Source organism: Schistocerca serialis, chromosome 3 (genome assembly GCF_023864345.2).
Source record: "Schistocerca serialis cubense isolate TAMUIC-IGC-003099 chromosome 3, iqSchSeri2.2, whole genome shotgun sequence".
NCBI classification, from domain to species: Eukaryota; Metazoa; Arthropoda; class Insecta; order Orthoptera; family Acrididae; genus Schistocerca; species Schistocerca serialis.
In genome coordinates, this window is record NC_064640.1 from 175,555,158 (window position 1) to 175,560,807 (window position 5,650).

General features: G+C 39.1%; 1 non-coding gene across 1 annotated transcript; it reads left to right on the forward strand.

Annotated features, from left to right (window-relative positions):
- Positions 1-5,257: 5,257 nt before the first annotated feature.
- On the forward strand, positions 5,258-5,332 carry Trnas-cga (transfer RNA serine (anticodon CGA)). Its single transcript has one exon. It is a non-coding gene; the product is annotated as a tRNA-Ser (tRNA).
- Positions 5,333-5,650: the final 318 nt, after the last annotated feature.

A 5,650-nucleotide genomic window follows, 5' to 3' on the forward strand; every position in this document is an offset into this window, starting at 1 on the left:
AGTTACATGAGACACTTAAAGTAATATTATATAGTAAAACAAATATCTTTTTTTCAGGAATACTTTTCTTGCTACAGTTACAATATTATGAAAATGGTAGTTGCTACTCACCACATATCAGAGATGCTGAGTTGCACACAGGCACAACAAAAAGACCACAGTCTCTAGCAGCTGAAGCCAGACTGTGAGCAGCAGCACATGATTGGAGAGGCAATCGGGTGATGGAGATAAGGAGGAGGCTGGGGCAGGTAGGGGGAGGGATAGCAGGGCCTTTTGGCCTATTTGATCCACCACTGCCTTCAATATTACATTTCTCAAAACTACCATCTATTATATTGTATTTCTTTCCCTGTTTCAATTTCTAATGCTCCCTTTGAAACTCTTCACCATCTCTGGATCTTTCACTTTGCTCTGGTTCCATTTGCTTTATTTTCTGCTTTTCTGCAATCTCTTCAGTTTTAATGTGCAGTTCATGACTATGCTTTCTGTAATGCAGGTAATATCAAGATCATGAACATGCTGTGTGTATCATTTCAAAATATTTTATCTGTTACTTGGCAATATCATGGTTCATATAATCAGCAACCTTATTTAAGTCAGAAAAGTAACCAATAATAACATTTACTCATCCTTTAACCGTTGTATATTATAATATTGACAACTCACTTCCGAAGAGGGATACAATAAAAAGAATGTAGTTAACATAACATGGAAATAAGATTTAACTATTTACAAAGCAATAAAACATCACAGTTCAATTCACATCTTCAAGAGAGTGTCTCTCTCTCTCTCTCTCTCTCTCTCTCTCTCTCTCTCTCTCTGCTTGTGTCTGTATATGTGCGGATGGATGTGTGTGTGTGTGTGTGTGTGTGTGTGTGTGTGTGTGTGTGTGTGTGTGTTTTTATTGATGAAAGCTATGGTTGAAAGTTATATGTGAGGGTCTTATAATAATGCCTGTCTGCGACTTGGCAGGTCTTCTTTATGGCAAGTAGCAACCTATCTTTTCCTGAATTGTTATCTATTCCTTAGTACTATAGAAATTAGTCAATATTATCAGTTTAATTCTTTTATAAATACCCCTAATGAGTCATATCTCTTATTTCTGCAAGCAATGAAGTGAAGATTATTTTCAACCCAGCTTTCCTGATACAGTGCCATGGTATGTACGACTTATCTGTGAAACTCATATGTACTTCTAGTTTCATAATTGTGACCTTGGCTCTTTATTGCTGAAAATTTTCTATGTGATTTATCTGTTAAATTTCACCATAGATTTGTGAAATGGCTGTTGAACTTCCTGGTGGTCATCCATTCTTCCAGGGTGTTGTGTCTTCTCTTGATGTGTACCTTTGCTGTTGTGGCTGTTGGAGTGCTCGCTTCTTGCAGAGAAGATTGGGTTCTGTTCTCCCCATTGACCTTCAGTAAATGTACAGTAAAGTTACAATGACACTTCACTGACATATAATAATGGTTGCCTAATTATTATTCGTCTGATGTGTTATCAGCATTTCATGTTTATTGAGATACTTGTGGTGTACAGGGTTATTACAAATGATTGAAGCAATTTCACAGCTCTACAATAACTTTATTATTTGAGATATTTTCACAATGCTTTGCACACACATACAAAAACTCAAAAAGTTTTTTTAGGCATTCACAAATGTTCGATATGTGCCCCTTTAGTGATTCAGCAGACATCAAGCCGATAACCAAGTTCCTCCCACACTCGGCGCAGCATGTCCCCATCAATGAGTTCGAAAGCATCGTTGATGCGAGCTCGCAGTTCTGGCACATTTCTTGGTAGAGGACGTTTAAACACTGAATCTTTCACATAACCCCACAGAAAGAAATCGCATGGGGTTAAGTCGGGAGAGCGTGGAGGCCATGACATGAATTGCTGATCATGATCTCCACCACGACCGATCCATCAGTTTTCCAATCTCCTGTTTAAGAAATGCTGAACATCATGATGGAAGTGCGGTGGAGCACCATCCTGTTGAAAGAGAAAGTCAGCGCTGTTGGTCTCCAGTTGTGGCATGAGCCAATTTTCCAGCATGTCCAGATACACGTGTCCTGTAACGTTTTTTTCGCAGAAGAAAAAGGGGCCGTAAACTTTAAACCGTGAGATTGCACAAAACACGATAACTTTTTGTGAATTGCGAATTTGCTGCACGAATGCGTGAGGATTCTCTACCGCCCAGATTTGCACATTGTGTCTGTTCCCTTCACCATTAATAAAAAATGTTGCTTCATCACTGAAAACAAGTTTCGCACTGAACGCATCCTCTTCCATGAGCTGTTGCAACCGCGCCAAAAATTCAAAGCGTTTGACTTTGTCATTGGGTGTCAGGGCTTGTAGCAATTGTAAACAGTAAGTCTTCTTCTTTAGCCTTTTCCGTAAGATTTTCCAAACCGTCGGCTGTGGTACGTTTAGCTCCCTGCTTGCTTTATTCGTCGACTTCCGCAGGCTACGCGTGAAACTTGCCCACACACGTTCAACTGTTTCTTCGCTCACTGCAGGCCGACCCGTTGATTTCCCCTTACAGAGGCATCCAGAAGCTTTAAACTGCGCATACCATCGCCTAATGGAGTTAGCAGTTGGTGAATCTTTGTTGAAATTTGTCCTGAAGTGTCGTTGCACTGTTATGACTGACTGATGTGAGTGCATTTCAAGCACGACATACGCTTTCTCGGCTCCTGTCGCCATTTTGTCTCACTGCGCTCTCGAGCACTCTGGCGGCAGAAACCTGAAGTGCGGCTTCAGCCGAACAAAACTTTATGAGTTTTTCTACGTATCTGTAGTGTTTCGTGACCATATGTCAATGAATGGAGCTACAGTGAATTTATGAAATCGCTTCAATCATTTGTAATAGCCCTGTATTATTTGCCACCACACATCACTGACATATGATACCAGTTACATGATTATTATGCATCTGTCTTTATCAACATTTCATGTTTATTGTGATACTTATGTGTATTACATTATTGTTATTATTGGCAGTGTCTTATAAGAAGGTTGCACAATTTATAGCCTCTACCAGGCCCAAGTCAGCATTCAGAACAGCATAGGCACCCATGAGGGGGCAAGTGCCCTCTCCTGGAATCTGTGGTAGATTTTTCGCTAATTTCAGAATTCTCATTTATTTCTAGGAATGATTGTCTTAGATTACTCAACCACAGATTTGGATTGGTAAACACAATGTCGTCATTTTATTATGTTGTTGATGATAAATTATACTATCCTCTCTTTGTGGTGGTGGTTTCAGAAATGTTTTGTAATATTGGGGACTATGAACCTTTACCGAACATTACCAAAATAAAGTACCCAATACTTTCTCTGTGCTTCCTTGTATAGCACTTACTAATCTACAGAAAGGGACAGTTCTGACACCTAGCACAGCACAAACGTTCTGCTGTTCACCTGCCCAACACGTTTCTCTAATTCCCACAAGAATAGCCATTTCACCTGCTGCACATTTTAATCTCAACACTGGGTTTGCATTTGACCCATTAAGGGTTACTGGGACTTCAGTCAGTTTATATGGTACAATGATTATAGCAGAATATGGAGAACATATTCATGCTAAACTGTAAGTGTATCCATGATTTTTTTTCACTAGAAGAGAGGAAAAAATGGTGAAATATTAAGGTAAACAAGATGTCTGGATGTTCTCCATATGAGAGGCAATCCAGCACCACATCCAGTCACAGAGTTAGCAGTTCTGTACTTAGATGCCATGGCTACACAGTAATATGTGAAACAAGAGATTCAAGACCCATTTTGGTTGAGTCCTAGGCTTTTAAGTGCTGGTTATACCTATTAATTTGATGGCTGTTTTCAGAGATTTTCTATATACATAGACATATTAATAACATAAAATTATATTCTTTGTATATACTAATGAAACATGATTATATTTAAGGTATAACAGTAATCTACCTTTAAAAAATATTGACTGGATGATTATCAGATGTTTAAGATACAATAAGATTGTATACATCCTGTATTATTTATTTCTTGGGGCATGACACATTTCCAGATTCAAATAATTGCTTGTACCAAGAATGGCTTTTTTGGAATCTTGCCCCCTCTTGAATAACTTTCTCTGAATTCCCATGGGAAACAGCCCTCAATAGGCTGGTTATCTACCTCTACATCTACATGATTACTCTGCAATTCACAATGAAGTGCCTGACAGAGGGTTCACCTAAACATCTTCAAGCTATTTCTCTACTATTCCACTCTCAAACAGCACACAGTAAAAACAAACACATAAACCTTACTGTGATGGCGCTGATTTTTCTAATTTGTATATTGTCAATGACTTCTCAGTGTAAGTGAACAAAGCTTCAAAATGCATTCTGAAGAAATTATTAATGAAGTTTTGGAAGAGAGTAATATTGATGCTGATTACAAGATAGAAAGTCATGATGATGCAAATTCAATATGGGAAGTGGATTATGATGATGATGATGATGATGATGGCAGTGTTGGAATGTAGGACACAGAAACAGGTGAAGGTGATCTAAGTGTAAAACAGTCATATCACCATGATTCCTGCTTTTATGGTGGAGTAAATTACTTCAAAAGGAGAAAAGCGCAACCACCATCTAATTTCAGAACAAGGCTACATAACATTTCATTGCAGATTCAAAGTCTACAACTAGGGGCTAAGCCCTTGTGTAGGAATCTAAGTCAAGTATGAGGTCTGTTTTTCACTGAAGACGTTTTAGATGAGACTATGTAGTGGTCAAACAATAAAACTGTTAATATAAAAGTACTCTCAAATGGACCTATCTTTTTTACAGGATACTGGTTTTCTTGAACTGGAAGCTTTTGTAGGCCTACTTTTATTCACAGCATTCTTCAAATCTGGTAAAAGATCCACAGCTTACCATTTCTCAGTGGGTGGAACTAGAACTAATATTTTTCACTGTACCATAAGAGAGAATTCTTGTTCATATCATCAGCTCTTTGGTTCAAGAACCGAGAGGACAAGAAAGAAAGGGAAAAAGGTATGACTGCCATGGTGTTAAACATTTTTAAAAGATTTATTGGGAACTTACTGGCAGATTAAAACTGTGTGCCAGGCCGAGACTCGAACCCGGGACCTTTGCCTTTCGCGGGCAAGTGCTCTACCAACTGAGCTACCCAAGCACGACTCACGCCCCGACCTCACAGCTTTACTTCTGCCAGTACCTCGTCTCCTACCTTCCAAACTTAACAGAAGCTGTGAGGTCGGGGTGTGAGTCATGCTTGGGTAGCTCAGTTGGTAGAGCACTTGCCCGCGAAAGGCAAAGGTCCCGAGTTCGAGTCTCGGCCCGGCACACAGTTTTAATCTGCCAGGAAGTTTCAAATCAGTGCACACTCCGCTGCAGAGTGAAAATATCATTCTGGATTTATTGGGAACTTTAGCTCATTACTTTCCATGTTTTACTATATACACTGTTGAAATGCTGATGCTTTCCACAGTCAATGTGGATTTCAAATACACCTGCCAAGGAACCCAGTGATGTATGAGCTGAAGATTAAGTGTATGGCAGACGCTAAGACCTAGTACTTATGTAATGTCTAGATTATGGCCTCAAATAAACCTGGGAGTTAACATCAAAATGTGAATTCATTTTGGAAATTTTTGAGTAATTT